The sequence below is a fragment of the Schistocerca gregaria genome, chromosome 4 (assembly GCF_023897955.1).
Source record: "Schistocerca gregaria isolate iqSchGreg1 chromosome 4, iqSchGreg1.2, whole genome shotgun sequence".
Lineage (NCBI taxonomy): Eukaryota > Metazoa > Arthropoda > Insecta > Orthoptera > Acrididae > Schistocerca > Schistocerca gregaria.
The window spans coordinates 717500573-717518685 of NC_064923.1; the positions used below are offsets into that span (position 1 = coordinate 717500573).

Here is an 18113-nt window from a genome sequence, read left to right on the forward strand (position 1 = left end):
CAACCTGAGCAAGTTGACATCTGTCCCTAAGACTGATGGTCGTCATCTTCAACATTCGTTCTGCCTTCACTAAACATTGTATGTCAACAAAAAACGAGCTCTTGACATAACCTCTTCTCCAAAAGCCTTCTGAAGCTTACCGTAAGTTGTCGTGTTTTCACCCAATTTAGCGCAAAAAGAAATAGCATACCATTGCGCAATGTTGTGCGGTTCCATTTCCGTGACGAGAGACACAAACACGTGTTAACTTCCAGAATGAGATGAAACTTCCTGGCCTTCCAGAATGGAAACATCCCCCAGGCTGTGGCTAAGCCATGTCTCCACAGTATCCTTTCTTTCAGGAGTGCTAGTTCTGCATGTTTCGCAGAAGAGCTTCTGTAAAGTTTGGAAGGTAGGAGACGGATACTGGCAGAAGTAAAGCTGTGAGTACCGGGCGTGAGTCGTGCTTCGGTCGCTCAGTTGGTAGAGCACTTGCCCGCGTAAGGCAAAGGTCCCGAGTTCGAGTCTCGGTCGGGCACACAGTTTTAATCTGCCAGGAAGTTTCACGTGTTAACTTATTGCAGCACAACTCATGACGGAGCAGTTGCATCGATGTGCGGCTTGGACTAGAAGGAGCTTATAGACCAAGGTCAAAAATATTGTGCCTACGGAAGCCTGCAGGGTTGCCACATCTTGCAAAGAAAATCAGTTTCATTACTTTATTGTCGCACCTCGTATTCGTTGAATCTCCTGGAAAAGTGCGCTCACAGAACTTGAACAATCAATTGCACCTTCATGCACAATGCCTCTGTGTGCACAGTTTCACATTTGCTGTAAGAACCTGTGATGAAAGGTGCTCTTCTTTTTTCGAACTTCTCTATTTCCTGTATCAATCCTTTCTAATACTGGTCTCAGACTGACGAACAATATCCAAGTATCGGGTGAATAAGGACTTCATGAGCAAGTTCATTTGAGGGTGTACTACACTTCCTAAAGGATTCTTCCAAGGAATCTCAGTCTGGCATCTGCCTTATGCGCGATTAGTTTTGTGTGGTTGTTACACACTAAATTACTCTGTAGGTCTTTTGCGAATTTGACTGCTTCCAGTTCTTTGTTTGGCAAATGTGTAATCATACAGACTGCGTCTTTCAGCTAATTTGAGCACAATATGGTTCAATTTTTTATGTTGTGGGTAAGCTGCCAATCCTCACACTAAGCGTTGGTTCTCTACAGGTCCTGCATTTCACTATAATTTTCTGTTGTTGTGACTTCTCTGTGTACAACCGCATCGTCTGCATATAATGAGGGAGCGATGTGAACATCCATGTGCAGAGGTCGGTTTTCGGCCTGGTTGAGTTTATTTTGAAAAAGTGGCGTTAGATTGGGATGTAGGCGGAATTACTTTCTCTCTCAGGACAGGAGCAAGTGCACCCACTGTCACCCGCACTGCTTTGTGCGAGGGTTCTAAGTTAGTCGTGTGAAATAATTTTTAACGTTTTGCTTCCTTATTTGCAGAAAAATTGATCAGATGCGAGTAGGACTCGCCCACTGACGATTCCGTACAAAATTAATTATGAATAGAGACAGTTCATTCAAGATCCGCTTCCTGGACTCGGGTAGGCACGCCGGCCCCATATCGAATCCGCCCGGCGTGCCGGCCAGCCTGGATGTGGTTTTAAGGCGGCTTCCCACATCCTGCTAGGTGAATGCCAGGCTGGTCCCCACGTTCCGCCTCAGTTACACGCGCCTCAGACATTTGAAACACGTCCGCAATGTTTCACGCTTTACACTAGACGCATACAGTTGCGGTACACTGATTCCGTCCTGGGGACTGTGGGGTGCCGGCAGGAACGGCGTCCGGCCATCCCTAAAGCTAACATTGCCAAGACCGTTGTAAGCACGCCGAACCTGCAATCGCTGCGGGACTTCGGCGTAAGCGAAAGAAAGAAAGAAAGAAAGAATAGAAAGTTCATTCATTCCCGTAATCGTGTTTTTCCTAAAATAGTAGTTTTCGGATTTCTTCCTTTGGTTTTATTGTAAAACGTTGCTTCGTACCAAATTACATGATTCTAGGCCAAAGGGAAGTACCCTATAGATTTTGACAACTGAGTTCGCGAGTGTTAAAATATGTGACCTAAATCGCCATGTCTTTTGGTTGCATTCACTTAGAAGCTTACATTTATTACACCGTCAAGGGCCTATAGACCGTAGTAAAAATGGTTCAAATGGCTCTGAGCACTATGGGACTTAAAATCTGAGGTCATCAGTCCCCTTGAACTTAGAACTACTTAAACCTAACTAATCTAAGGACATCACACACATCCAAGCCCGAGGCAGGACTCGAACCTGCGAACGTAGTGGTCGCACGGTTCCGAACTGAAGCGCCTAGAACCACTCGGCCACAACGGCCGGCCAGAGTGTAGTATGTGATACAAAGTTGAAGATGATACGTCTAGCCATTCCTGAAAAAAAGGGGTTTTACCAGACAGACGAACAGTAAATCAGATGAGAAACGACAAAAATTTTTTTGTTCGAATGACATAATTACAAATTTTTAGTAATCAGATTTTTTCCTTTGGTCGCATGCTAAATTTTCCTTTTTTACAAATTTCGTGATTCTAGGCCAAACGAAAGTACTCTGTGGGTTTTAGTGAGTGAGTATGCGATATCAAAATATGTAACATAAATGACGGTATCTTATGACTGCAGTGACTTAGAAGCTTCAGTTTTTTATCTCGCTAAGGGACCCTAGACCTTAGTATGTGACGTACATTTCGACGTGATATGTCTAGCCATTCCTGAGTGAAAGGGGTCTTAACAGATGAACGGACGACAGACAGTCGTATAAATGGCAAAAAAATGTCGTGTGTTATAATTAAAATTTGCAGTATGCTGATTTTTTCCCTTTGGTTGAACTATGAAACTTTTCTTTTTGACGAATTTCATGATTCTAGGCCAAAGGGAAGTACCCGCTTTGATGAGCGAGTTTGTGAGTATTAAAATATGCGACATAAATGGCTGTGTCGTTTCACTGCTTTGAGTTAGAAGCTTCAATGTTTTACGCTGCCAAGGGACTGTAATCCTTAGAATGTGACATAAAATTGAACTTAATACGTGTATCAGTTCCCTAGAAAAATAGTTTTTTGCAGTGGGATAGACAGACAGACGGACGGACCCGAAAGTGATCCTTTAAGAGTCCCGTTTTACCGATTGAGATACGTAACTCCAATTAAAGCATTTATCCTTGAGATGGGCGTTCACTATTCAGAACTAACGAACAAGGTGGTTCGGGCATTGAGAGAGGACGGACCGAAAGAGCTAAACGAAATAAGTACACAAGACGAATGTAAGTGGGATAGTTGGAAGGGGGCGACCTCAAAATATGTGGCTCAATAAGACTGCAGACTTTTTAGCAAAGGCGAGCTTAGGAATTCCCTGATTAAGTTAATAACAATGTACCGACCTACATAAAGTTTTAAAAAGTTGGTCCTCAAAAGAGAGATTTCAATCGTTGTTCTATTGATATTTGGCTCTGTTCACTAACGAGTTTGCCAACCACTGCACTAGGTCATTTATACAGCGTGTTTCAAATAAGGTGTTTTTTGCTGTAAATTACAAAATAATAAGTGAACAGAACATTTGTTTATATAGGTGAACGTAAGAACATCGCTCTTTCTGCGCAGCTATGAGCATAACTTACAGTACTGGCCATTAACATTGCTACAACACGTACTAAAGACGCGAAATTTAACCGAGAGGAAGAAGATGCTGTGATATACAAATGATTAGCTTTTCAGAGCATTCACACAAGATTGCCGCCGGTGGCGAAACCTACAACGTGCTGACATGTAGAAAGTTTCCAACCGATTTCTCATACACAAACAGCAGTTGACCGGCGTTGCCTGGTGAAACGTTGTTGTGATGCTTCGTGTAAGGAGGAGAAATGCGTACCATCACGTTTCCGACTTTGATAAAGGTCGGATTGTAGCCTATCGCGATTGCGATTTATCGAATCGCGACATTGCTGCTCGCGTTGGTCGAGATCCAATGACTTATCAGAATACGGAATCGGTGGGTTCAGGAGGGTAATACGGAACGCCGTGCAGGATCCTAACGGCCTCCTATCACTAGCAGTCGAGATGACAGACATCTTATCCGCATGGCTGTAACGGATCGTGCAGCCACGTCTCGATCCCCGAGTCAACAGATGGGGACGTCTGCAAGACAACAACCATCTGCACGAACAGTTCGACGATGTTTCGAACAGTTCGACGACGTTTGCAGCAGCATGGACTATCAGCTCGGAGACCATGGCTGCGGTTACTCTTGACGCTGCACCACGGACAGAAGCGCCTGCGATGGTGTACTCAACGGCGAACCTGGATGCACAAATGGCAAAACGTCATTTTTGCGCATGAATCCAGGTTCTATTTACAGCATCATGACGGTCGCATCCGTGTTTGGCGACATCGCGGTGAACGCACATCACCCGGCGTGATGGTATGGGATGCAATTTTGTTACATGTCCCGTCACCTCTTGTTCGCATTGACGGCGTTACATTTCAGATGTGTTACGATCCGTGGCTCAACCCTTCATTCGATCCCTACGAAACCCTACATTTCAGCAAGATAATGCACGACCGCATGTTGCAGGTCCTGGTTCAAATCGCTCTGGGCACTATGGGACTCAACTTCTGAGGTCATCAGTCCCCTAGAACGTAGAACTACTTAAACCTAACTAACCTAAGGACATCAGACACATCCATGCCCGAAGCAGGATTCGAACCTGCGACCGTACCGGTCGCGCGGTTCCAGACTGTAGCGCCTAGAGCCGCTCGGCCACCCCGGCCGGCTGCAGGTCCTGTACGGGCCTTTCTGGATACAGAAAATGTTCGGCTGCTGCCCTGGTCAGCACATTCTCCAGCTCTCTCACCAATTGAAATCGTCTGTTCAATGGTAGCCGTGCAACTGGCTCGTCACAATTCGCCAGTTGCTACTCTTGATGAACTGAGGTATCGTGTTGAAGCTGCATGGCCAGCTGTACCTGTACACGCCAATCAAGCTCTGTTTGACTCAATGCCAGGCGTATTAAGGCCGCTATTACGGCCAGAGGTGGTTGTTCTGGGTACTGATTTCTCAGGATCTGTGTACTCAAATTGCGTGAAAATGTAATCACATGTCAGCTCTAGTATAATATATTTGTCCAATGAACACCCGTTTATCATCGGCATTTCTTCTTGGTGCGGCAGTTTTAATGGCCAGTAGGGTAGTCATAAAGTGTTATAATTTTTTCAAATACAATATTATTTTCTTATTTTTTGGCCGATGAATTTAAATGAAGTGTGTACAAATCAATTTAAAACATATTTCTACGAATTGTGAGTAAGGAGGAAGAAACGGTCAAAGTTTTAGTGGTGGATGCAACATACTCAACATAACTGGATGAGTTCAAATGAATATTCTGGCGCCGGAATGTTCATTTAAGTGAGATTGTCAGTCGAGTAGCCATATTACTAAATGCCCAGCTCAATGCGCCTTCTAAACGGCCTGCGGCTTGATTTAAAGTTACTGGTATCATGGAGCGATGTCATCTAGGATTGTGGGTTGTGTGATATTAAACAATTCCCTAGATATTTGCACACGATTGCGTGTGACGATGGAAGCCATTCCTTAGGACTACAGCCTTCTAAATATCTTCCAGGAAATCAGTGTTTAGTTCTTGCACGACACCATGTGCTGGACGACTGTCGTACTGCATCCCCGTAGAGCCTCTGATAGCTAGAGTGGCATTGTCAAGGCTAGGACCTACACTGTCGAAGTTATTTATCGACTGTCCATTCGGAGGAAGTAACTTTTAGATTGGAATCGTTCCAATTAAACTCCTATGACTGTGACAGGCGGCAGAGTTGACGCTTGTGACCGTATACTATTCGCCACATGGATGCAAGGCTGATAACTTCCCAAACTACTCTTTTCCGGAAATTGTCGTTGAGCACTGAATAGTGTACTGGCTGATGGGCTTCCTCGACTAGTATATCTCACAGTATAAGCCATGGCTGCTTTAGTGCCATCGTGTCAGCATTCGCCGATCACGAGCAACATATCAGTGTATTCGTTGATGTGTGCGCCATATTTATTCCACTTCAGAATCCGTCACATACCGAACCTCGTTTGTGCAGTCCGACCAATCCTATACACGATAGAATAAGGACACATTCTACGATATAAACGAACACACTTCAGACAGTGCGCCGAGGAATCTTTTTCCGCGACATCATCAACTTTACCTCGATTCTGTAGATCATTTAGAAGCTGCTCTAAGTTGTACATTCAGGGAAATGGGCACTCTTGCCTATCTCATTTAAATAAAAATTCAGTCACCAAAACATCCATCTGAAAACACCCAATCGTTAACAGTATTTTGCATCCGCCCCCCGAAACTTTGAACGTTTCTTGTTTCTTGACTAAAACTGATGGACACTTGTTGTAAATTTATTTATAGATACTTTAAATCGCCTTCTACAAGAGTAAAAAGTTATGTTCTATTTCAAAAATTTTAAGTCGTTGGTGAAGCTCTCTGGAAAATAACCAAATAGACTATGTTAAATACTCCACAGAAAGAGTAACGTTTCGTAAGTTTACCTATCTAAATGAATATTCGATTCACCTTATTTGAAACACTCTGGGGTTAAGAATGACGTGCTGTGTTCCGTTTACTAGTATCTTTTCAATCGAATCACGAAGTTTGCGCCGATATCTTCGTACTTCTAGATTTCGCGGACGAACAGAACAAGCTTGTGTTTCACACGATGTTCGTTGTCCAGAAACATCATAATATGCGTGCGTAAAATGTGTTCTAAAATTCTGCAATAGATTGACGTAGGCGATGTAGACCTATAATCGTGTGCGTTTGTTCGACGATCTTTCGTGAAAATGAGGAAGACCTGCGCAGGTTTTCTAATCACTGGGAACGCTTCGTTCCTCCAGCCTATGGTAGACTACGACCAGAAGAGAAGAAAGTTCTTTTGCATACTCAGTATAGAATCGTATTGGTTTCCCATCAGGTCCAGTCGTCCTTCCTGTTTTAAGCTATATTAGTTATTTTTCTGTATCGCGATCATGTATTTCGAAATCTGTCATTTTGACGTCCGGGTGACGATTGAAAGAAGACAAGTCTTCCTCAGTGAAATGATTTCGGAAAAAGGAATTTGTGTTTCGACCCCTCTGTCATCATCCGTTTCGATGTCATTATGAAAAAAAGGAAGATGAGAGTTTAACGTCCCGTCGACATCGAGGCCATTAGAGTCGGAGTACAAACGCGATCTAGGGAAGGATCGGGAAGTAAATCGGCTGTGTCTTTTCAGAGTAAACATACCGGAATTTGCCTGGAGCAATTTAGGGAAATCACGAAAAACCTAAATCTGGAGGGGCAGATGCGTCTTTGAACAGTCGTCCACCCGGATGCAAGTCCACTTTGCTAACTACTGCGCTACCTCGTTCGGTGAGATCCTTATTGTCACAGAGTTTGGACAGATGACCTTCATCCGTTGGCTGATTTAACGTAAGACCAAAACTTCTTACGATTTTCTGTCAAGTTGGTAGATAGAGTTTCACTTTACAATTCTTTCAGTGCTTCGCACCTGATTCTAGTTACACTAATTTTGTCTACTCGATTCTGGCTTCTTCTAAATCTGCCGGGAAGCTCTCTGTGCTTCCGAAACAGCCTTCTAGCATGGCTGTCGATCCACCGTAGTTCTTTCCCGTCCATCTCAGTTTTGCTCTGCACATATGTATTGACGTTGTATTGCTCACTGCTCTTAAACTTTGTCCATTTATACTCAAAACTTTTTATTCGCACATATTTTGACTGCTCAGGTTACCTGAAATACATTTCTTGCTACGCTAAGCAGAAACATCTTCCTACATTATTTACATTTCTATTTACAACTGCAGTCAGTGGTGCTATGTACATCTACATACATGCTCCGCTTGCCGCCGTGTGGTGATTGGTGGAGTATATCTTGTACCACTACTTGTTATTTCCTTTCCTCTTCTAGTCGCAAACAGAGCGTGGGAAAAACGACTGTCTCCGAACGAGGTCCTTACGCTGAATGTACGTTGGCGGCAGTAAAATCATACTGCTCTCAGCTTCAAATGCCTGTTCTCTGGTTTCCTTTTAAAGTGGGGTTCCTCGAAAAGAACGTCGCTTTCCCTCCAGAATTACCACTTGAGTATCCTCAGCATTTCGGTAATATCTGTCTGTTGATCGAACCTAGCAGCCTGCCTCTGCTTCGATGTCTTCCTTTTATCCTACCTGGCGCTGATTCCAATACTCAAGCAGTACTCAAGAATAGATCACACTAGTGTTCTACACACAGATGAACTACGCTTTCCTAAAGTTCTCCTAATGAACCGAAGTCGACCATTCCCCTTCCCGACTACAATCCTTACATGCTCGTTCCATTTCATATCGCTTCGCAACGTTGTGCTTAGATATTTATTTAATCGACCTGACTGTGTCAAGCCGCTCTCTAATAATGCTATGTTCGAACATTACTCGATTTTTCCCTGCTCATCCTTATTAGCTTACATTTTTCTACATTTAGAGGTAGCTGTCATTCATCGCACCAACAAGAAATTATGTCCATCAAGGAAAGTATTTGCGTTCGAACAAACATATCTGTATGGAATTTTCGTAACAGAGCCATTATGTACCTTTTAACGTGCTGTTGAGGGTCCGTTTCCTGTAAGACTTTCCTAACGTGCTCTAGATGTCACCGTAGAGGCCAAACGCAATGCAAGTGTCGTAAATATAAACTCAGATGAAGAAATTCATTAAAATGCGCAAAGCACTATGAATGACTACAAAATGCACAGTGAATAAAAGGAAGCAGGTCGCATGTCACAACTGCACATGTATAACATCAGCGCTAAACGCCACGGCAATTTACATTTTCTAAGTTGTCCATAGGTTCATCAATATCGTAGCCTGTGTTCTGCCACATGTAACTAAGCACTGGTCTACATACTTCCGCAGACAATTAATTGATTGTAAATGACAGGATGCATTTTCATGATAAAGAATCCGTCAGGCGATTTCGGTTGCTTTTTCCTGGAACGTAGTTTAAGAAAATCTGTTATTCTTTTGGCATACATTTTATATTGCCTGGAGAGATACGCATCCAGAGTTTGTGTATGTTTTGCTATTCTAGGTGGAATGATTTTTAAAACTGCATCTTTTCCTCCAGAGGATTTTTAATAGTACTTGTTCACCCGTATGACGGGACCAGGGCTCACCAAGTACTATTGACTTTGTCGGATAATATGTATTCAAAACTGACAGAAAATACGTCTTTAGATGTTCTTTCGTCCTCTGGGAAGACAGTTGGAGGACATCGTTTTTCTGTTTCCGTCGGCACCAGGGTCCAGACTTCCATTTGTTTCTTCGAAGCATATATAGCTTATATATGCCAATCGTTCGTCCATTGATCTAACAACATCGATCATGTAGCTGGTGTTGCACTGTTAACTGAAAAAAAAGGTTCAAATGGCTCTGAGCACTATGGGACTTAACATCTGAGGTCATCAGTCCCCTAGAACTACTTAAGCCTAACGACATCACACACATCAATGCCAGAGGCACGATTCGAACCTGCGACCGTAGCGGTCGCGCGGTTCCAGACTGAAGCGCCTAGAACCGCTCGGTCGCATCAGCCGGCCGCACTATTAACTGACTGCAGCGTCGAAGCAGTGTTTCTTTCCCCTTTCATGGCTAGAGTTTTTTCGCAAGGAAGCTCATAGTTGTCCCGTTTAGATGTTTTCTGTCGTGAAAAGCGCACTGACATCAGCAACAAATGTTTGAGTTCTTTTAGTCATCTCTTCTCCGTCGTTCATATCTTTCGTGGTTGGAACATAGTTATACGATGCGATATTATTCCAAGGTCCTTTTTCAAATTATTAATAAATAGCAGTGCTGTAAAGTTTGTACATCCGAGATTTCTGGCCACGCCCAATGGCCAAAGCCATTACACGTTGTTTGATACTGAACTGCAGCGTACGATTACCTTCGAAAACTGTATTGCTATCAACATTGAAGCGCCAAAGAAACTGGTATACGCATGCGTTTTCAAATGCAGAGATATGTAAACAGGAGAACGAGGCACTGCGGTCGGCAACGCCTATATAAGAAAATAAGTGTTTGGCGCAGTTGTTAGATCGGTTACTGCTGCTACAATGGTAGGTTATCAAGATTTAAGTGAGTTTGAACGTGGTGTTACCGTCGGCGCACGATCGATGATACACAGCATCTCCGAGGTAGTGATGAAGTGGGCATTTTCCCGTACGACCATTTCACGAGTGTACAGTGAATATCAGGAATCCGCTAAAACATACTATCACCGCCATCTCTGCGGCCGGAAAAGGATCCTGCAAGAACGGGACCAACGACGACTGGGGAGATTCGTTCAACGTGACAGAAGTGCAACCCTACTGCAAATTGATGCAGATTTCAGTGCTGGGCCATCAACAAGTGTCAGCGTGCGAACCATTCAGCGAAACGTCATCGATATGGGGTTCCGCGAGCCGAAGGCCCACTCGTGTATCCTTGGTCACTGCACGACACAAAGTTTTTCACCTCGCCTGGGCCCGTCAACACTAACATTGGACTATTGATGACTGGGAACATGTTGCCTACATGATTGCCACTCCAATTCACGTATCATGTCTGTGACACTATCTCCCCTGTTTCGCGATAATACAAAACGAGCTGCCCTTCTCTGTACTTTTTCGATGTCATCCGTCAGTCCCACCTGATGCGGATCCGATACCGCACAGCAACATTCCAGAATATGGCGGACACGCGTGGTGTAAGCAGTCTCTTTAGTAGACCTGTTGCACCTTCTAAGTGTTCTGCCAATGAATCTCAGTCTTTGGTTTGCTCTACCCACAATATTATCCATGTGATCGTTCCAATTTACGCCGGCCGCGGTGGTCTCGCGGTTCTAGGCGCGCAGTCCGGAACCGTGAGACTGCTGCGGTCGCAGGTTCGAATCCTGCCTCGGGCATGGATGTGTGTGATGTCCTTAGGTTAGTTAGGTTTAATTAGTTCTAAGTTCTAGGGGACTGATGACCACAGCAGTTTAGTCCCATAGTGCTCAGAGCCATTTTTTTCGTTCCAATTTAGGTTATTTGTAACTGTAATCCCTAAGTATTTAGTTGAATTTAAAGCCTTCAGATTTGTGTGACTTATCGCGTAATCGAGATTTAGCTGATTTCTTTTAGTACTCACACTTTTCTTTATTCAGAGTCAATTGCCACTTTTCACACCATACAGATATCTTATGTAAATCATTTTGCAAGTCATTTTGATCATCTGATGACTTTTCAAGACGGTAAATGACAGCATCATGTGCAAACAATCTAAAACGGCTACTCAGATTGTCTCCTATGTCGTTAATATAGATCAGGTACAATACAGGGACAATATCCTTGGGGACCATCGGATATTAGTTCTGTTTTACTCGATGACATTCCGTCTATTACTACGAACTGTGACCTTTCTGACAGGAAATCACGAATCCAGTCGAACAACTGAGACGATACTCCATAGGCACGCAGTTTGGTTAGAAGACGCTTGTGAGGAACGGTGTCGAAAGCCTTCTGGATATCGAAAAACGTGGAGTCAATTTGACATCCCCTGTCAATAGCTCTTCTTATTAAATAATGAGTGTAAAGAGCTAGTTGTGTTTCACAAGAACGATATTTTCTGAATACTGAGAACTAAGATGTTACACAGTCGAGTGGATTCTCCGATTAACTGATGAAGGTAATTTACGGATGAAGCATTCAGAATGATTTCGCATGATTCATTGTCCCTACTATCCGGTCTAATCACTTGAGCCTCAAAGTCTTCAGCTGAAAAGTAAAAACCTCCCTCTAATAGAACAACATGACCAATAAAATCACGCGCAACTTTCTCCATGTTTCCTTTCAAATGTTCCGCCGCTACTGCTTCTGGGACGGGGGCCTATAAAATCATCCAGTTACCATGTTTCATCCACTTTTAACATTTAAAATTCATCCAAATGATTTCGTATTCGGAATATGTACTAACCTCATTAGGTACTATCGATATGGTGGATGCCAACGTTTGCAGAACATTGGCGAATTAAGGACTCCCAGCCTTTACCCTTTCCCTGCCTCGTACAGCTCTTAACGATTTGCAGAAAGGGACATTTTGTTCTATTTTTTAGGCTAGTCAACATAAAAAACATTACAACAATGCAATAAATCTAGTAACGTGATTTGACGTTAAGTTTTTTGATAGCATCATGATTAAATAAACATTTTTTAAAGTTTATTTCTCGTTTTCCCTCTTTGAAGAGTGTTCATCAATGGCATAATTAATGGCTGCTTTTGTTGCTATCCACTAGGGTTTTCCTCAATCACTCTGACCTTTGTTCTGTTATAGATTTTTAATGTTCATTGTGAACCTAACATTACTGGTACATAAATAAAAACGTATTTAGCGAATATTTTCCTGCTTCATTTCCCAAATCGTTGGAAACACTGGATTTAATCAGATGAACATCTTATTTCAGATGATTAAATCGAGTAGGTAGTATCAATATTCATATAAATACTGTCCCTCCTTTCAATAGTCGTGCGAACGTCGAAATGCCAGATACTGAGATAACCGCGCAGGATTGAAAAGCAGCTACAATCGCTTAGAAGTGGAAAGGCTTCAGGACCAGATGAGATAACTACAAGAATGTATAAAGATTATGCGAAAGAAGTTCCTCCCTTTCTAGCAGTAATTTGTCATGGATCGCTTAAGCAACAAAAGGAACCTAACGATCCGAAAAAAGCGCAGGTCATTCCTGTTTTTAAGAAAGTCCGTAACACAGATCCACACAATTATAGACCTATATCGTTGACGTAAGTCTGTTGTAGAATTAGGGAACATGTTGCGAAACTTAGCTCGCTCTGTTTCTCCACGAGATCCACAGCGCAGTGGGCAACGGCGCTCAGGTTGATGCCGTGTTCCTTGAGTTCAGTAAAGCATTTGACACCGTCCAGCAATGCCGTTTAATGAAAAAAATAAGAGTTTACGGAGTATCGGAGCAGACCTGGGATTGGATTCAAGACTTTCTTGCAGGTAGAACATCAACACGTCGCTATTAACGGAACTAAATCGACAGATGTAATGATACCACAGGGAAGTGTGATAGGACCCTTGCTGTTTACAATATATATAAATGATCTAGTAGAAAGCGTCGGATGCTCTTTAAGCCTATTCGCTATTGTTGATGCCAAAGTAGCAACGCCAGAAGATAGTAAGAATTTGCAGAACGACCTGCAGAGAATTGATGAATGGTGCAGGCACTGGCAGTTGACCTTGAACGTAAGTAAACCTAACATATTGACCAATCATAAAAAATAAATTCACTACTGTACAGCTAGACTATTGATGACAAACAGCTGGAGACAGCGTCTGCCATAAAATATCAAGGCGTAACTATCCAGAGCGACCTTAAGTGGAATGACCATGTGAAACAGATAGTGGGAAAAGCAGACACCAGACTCAGATCCATCGGAAGAATCTAATGGAAATGTAACTCATCCACGAAAGAAGTGTGTTGTAAGGTGCCTGTTCGCCCGATTCTTGAGTATTGTTCATCTATCTGGGATCCCTGTCAGGCAGAACTGATGAAGGAGATAGAGAAGATCCAACGAAGAGCGGCGCGTTTCGTCACGGGATCGTTTAGCTGGCGAGAGAGTGTTATGGAGATGCTAAACAAACTCCACTGGCAGACTTTACAAGAGAGGCGTTGTGCATCACGGAGAGATTTACTATTGAAATTTCAGGACAGTACTTTTCAGGAGGAGTGAGACAACATATTACTTCCCCCCCCCCCCTCTCCCCCCCCCCCCCCCCCCCACACATTCTTCCCACGCACTATGCGCGAGTGAAACAGGCTTGGAGGGATCAGATAGTGATACCGAAAGTACCCTCCGTCACACACTATTAGGTGGCTTGCGGAGTATGATGTAGATGTAAACGAGGAAAGCTCGATAATATCAATTAAGCATTTGCTAATGAAATAAGGTAATTGTTTTCTCCGTAAAGTTATCTATCTTTCAAAAACTGAATTTGGTGGGTAAGTTTCAGTGCTTTGAGACATAATGAAGTTTGTTTACGTCCTGTCAATTTTTTTTGAACAAGCATGGGACATTCACAAACTCACCAGTGAGTTACATCAAAATGCCAGTTTTGGGATTTGCCTTCTCTTAGATATATTCTTGCCAACTTCCTTGTGGATCACCGATATCTGAAACGGATATTTCAGTTTCTTAAGTACCTACTGTCTTCAGTGGCGATTGGTTCTATTTTCATATTTTTCAAGTCTACTTTTTCGCAGGACTGTAGGTGATCTTACACGATTGTGTTAACTCCCAAAGAATCGTGTTAGCTGCTAAATTGAAGAGATGATGAGGTACCTCAAACCGTCGTGGATACAGTAAAAGTTACGCTTCTTGTCAGAGAAACATTTTATTGAAATTGGATTAAAAAACTTGCTAAAAAGTATAAAGTACAAATTTATACTGGAAAATTTATGTAAGCTACGCTTAAATGTTCCAGAAGGGAATCGCTTGAAATAAATAGGTCTATTCTTCATTCGGCATATATTCTTACTCCCAAATGAAATGAGCTTGAAATCGAGTTGATGATTACGGTTTTCAATTTTTAGTTCCAAGTTACTTTAAAATTATGAAGTTTACATCTATTTACTAGAAACTACCTTGCAGTATCTATTCAAAAATATTATATGCGATTTATGCTGCTTCTGATGAGTACTAAATGATAACAATAGTTAATAATTCCAAAGGTTTTTTATGTGTGAGTTGTCGTTTGCTGTCAGCATTTGTGAAAATATTTTTTGCATTGTACGCAGCTTCTTACGACAACATGAAATAACAATTAAGAGTTGCAAAATTTGTGTTGTGTGAACTGCCATTTTCTGCCAGTTGTGGTAAAAAAGTATGTAATTCTTTATTAAAAGATATCCTGGTGAACATCATGAGCTGCATGTCAAAACATTTAATTTCCAGACCTGTATTTAGGCATACCTGTATAGTCCATCACAAGTGGCACATATTGCGTGCGTCTATATCAACTGATGCCCGCGTCAAGTATGAATGTTGAGGATGTTAAAATTGACATGGATGTCTGTGATACACGGGTTACCGTGTGTATGTAAGTCATACAGCTATCAAATACTAAACGGTCGCAGCTTGGTCGTATTTGACGCTACTGTCAAGGATTTTAAAATCAACGAAGTTCTAGTTGTCGACTGGGACATACTCTGCGATGTTATAATAGTGACGTTACACTACGGTTAAAAGTTATTTGTTAATAGTTAGCTGGAAGTAAAAATATATCAATTGAAGGTGTCATATTCGTAAAATACCTTGTGTAAGCTTATGTTGGCAGCAACTACAGTTGGTTTGCCTTCGTATTTTTCCTGTTATTTTTGACAGAGGATCCTCAAAGACAACGATAAATCACATCACCCATTATTCTATTCATTACAAGCGTAAGGAGCACGACGGCTAAGGTTTTGTAACGTTGCATTAGTATACCACAATGTAACAGCAATTTAGTATCAGGCAACTCTCACAATAAAACGCAGTATGAAAATGAAACTGATAGAAAGTGGACGACGATATGGACTTTGCCGTCCAGCTCCCCAGTAATGGTATATTCAATTGTATAGTAGAAATGTGGTAGCCCACTGGTATTTTTAAATGCTTATAACTGAGGATATTCTATGAAATATGCGACACCGCGTTACAGTATTTAAACAAATAATATACAATTATGAATATTATCACGAAGCTAAAAAAGCTTTGATTTATGACTAAATGTCAGTTAATTTAATTCCATTAACAACAATTATAACAACAATACTCACTTTTCTCTCTTATAAGGACTTCTCTTAGCCAGCCAAACTCGATTTTTAAAAAATATAATAAAAAATTAACCAAATTGAGGCCGCTTTTTTTCTAATAGCCGATCCAACTCATGCAGCGGCGTATAACGGAAAAAATTACATACGAACATAAAATAGTTCAAAACATATGCCGACGACAGTCAGTAATCTCTGCCACAAAAATATGTTTCCCAGTGAATTCAAAGAGGTTTACAAACTCTGTTTCCTACAGTCAGCTTTTGGTAACATTTTATAGAAGAAGACATGACTTGTAAATGTGAAAAGCGGTATCACTTCGTTAAAACTTCTAAATGTCACAAAGGCTCAGACGCCTGACAAATGATTGTCTTTGATGAACTGCATCAAGGAGTATGATCGTGCGCGTGCTATATGGTGCGCGAATAGTAAACTTAACTACAAGCAACAAAAAATTACCGTACTATCATTTACGTTTCATGCCATACTAAAAATGGTTCAAATGGCTCTGAGCACTATAGGACTTAACTTCTGAGGTCATCAGTCCCCTAGAACTTAGAACTAATTAAACCTAACTAACCTAAGGACATCACACACATCCATGCCCGTGGTAGGATTCTAAGCTGCGACCGTAGCGGTCGCGCAGTTCCAGACTGTAGCGCCTACAACCGCTCGGCCACTCCGTTCGGCCATGCCATACTCAGCCAGAACATTTCAGTTCACAACACTAAATTATACACTCAATATCGACAGTCATCCATACGATAACTCGTACATCGAAGGAAAAAACATCGCTACACCAAAAGAAATTAATGTAGAGTAAAGGAATTTCAGGAATACATTTGTCTAGGTAACAAATTTAAGTAGTGAACATTGCAAGATCACAAGTAAGAACGAGATAAGTCATTGAAAATGTAAAATGCTGGTACATTAATAACCGATGTGACCGCCAGAATGTTGAATGCAGCATGCAAAGGTGAATGCATTGTGTTGCATAGGTGCCGTATGTCAGTTTTGACAGTTCCATCCATGTTGCACTTGGTCGGTCAATACAAGGACGACTAATGCTCGTTGTGGATGACGCTCGAGTTATCGTACGATGATGTCCCATAAGTGATCGGCTGGAGACAGATCTGGTGATCGAGGAGGCCAAGACCACATGTCAATAACTTTGTAGGGCATGTTCGGTTACAACAGAAGTATGTGGGCAAGCGTTATCCTGTTGGAAAAGACCCCCTGGAATGTTGACCGTGAATGGTAGCATGTTGTTGTTGTTGTTGTCTTCAGTCCTGAGACTGGTTTGATGCAGCTCTCCATGCTACTCTATCCTGTGCAAGCTGCTTCATCTCCCAGTACCTACTGCAACCTACATCCTTCTGAATCTGCTTAGTGTACTGATCTCTCGGTCTCCCTCTACGATTTTTACCCTCCACGCTGCCCTCCAATGCTAAATTTGTGATCCCTTGATGCCTCAAAACATGTCCTAACAACTGATCCCTTCTTCTAGTCAAGTTGTGCCACAAACTTCTCTTCTCCCCAATCCTATTCAATACCTCCTCATTAGTTACGTGATCTATCCACCTTATCTTCAGTATTCTTCTGTAGCACCACATTTCAAAAGCTTCTATTCTCTTCTTGTCCAAACTAGTTATCGTCCATGTTTCACTTCCATACATGGCTACACTCCAAACAAATACTTTCAGAAACGACTTCCTGATACATAAATCTATATTTGATGTTAACAAATTTCTCTTCTTCAGAAACGCTTTCCTTGCCATTGCCAGTCTACATTTTATATCCTCTCTACTTCGACCATCATCAGTTATTTTACTTCCTAAATAGCAAAACTCCTTTACTACTTTAAGTGTCTCATTTCCTAATCTAATTCCCTCAGCATCACCCGATTTAATTTGACTACATTCCATTATCCTCGTTTTGCTTTTGTTAATGTTCATCTTATATCCTCCTTTCAAGACACTGTCCATTCCGTTCAACTGCTCTTCCAAGTCCTTTGCCGTCTCTGACAGAATTACAATGTCATCGGCGAACCTCAAAGTTTTTACTTCGTCTCCATGAATTTTAATACCTACTCCAAATTTTTCTTTTGTTTCCTTTACTGCTTGCTCAATATACAGATTGAATAACATTGGGGAGAGGCTACAACCC

At 42.0% G+C, this 18113-nt stretch overlaps 1 protein-coding gene across 1 annotated transcript in view; it reads right to left on the reverse strand.

Annotated features, from left to right (window-relative positions):
- Nucleotides 1–16043, reverse strand: part of LOC126365978 (putative leucine-rich repeat-containing protein DDB_G0290503) — a 298195-nt gene extending 282152 nt beyond the window's left edge. The window contains exon 1 of the mRNA XM_050008785.1: nt 15954–16043. The gene's annotated coding sequence lies outside the window, so the exon portion shown is untranslated. The remainder of the gene's footprint in view (nt 1–15953) is intronic.
- Between the last annotated feature and the right edge of the window lie 2070 nt (nt 16044–18113).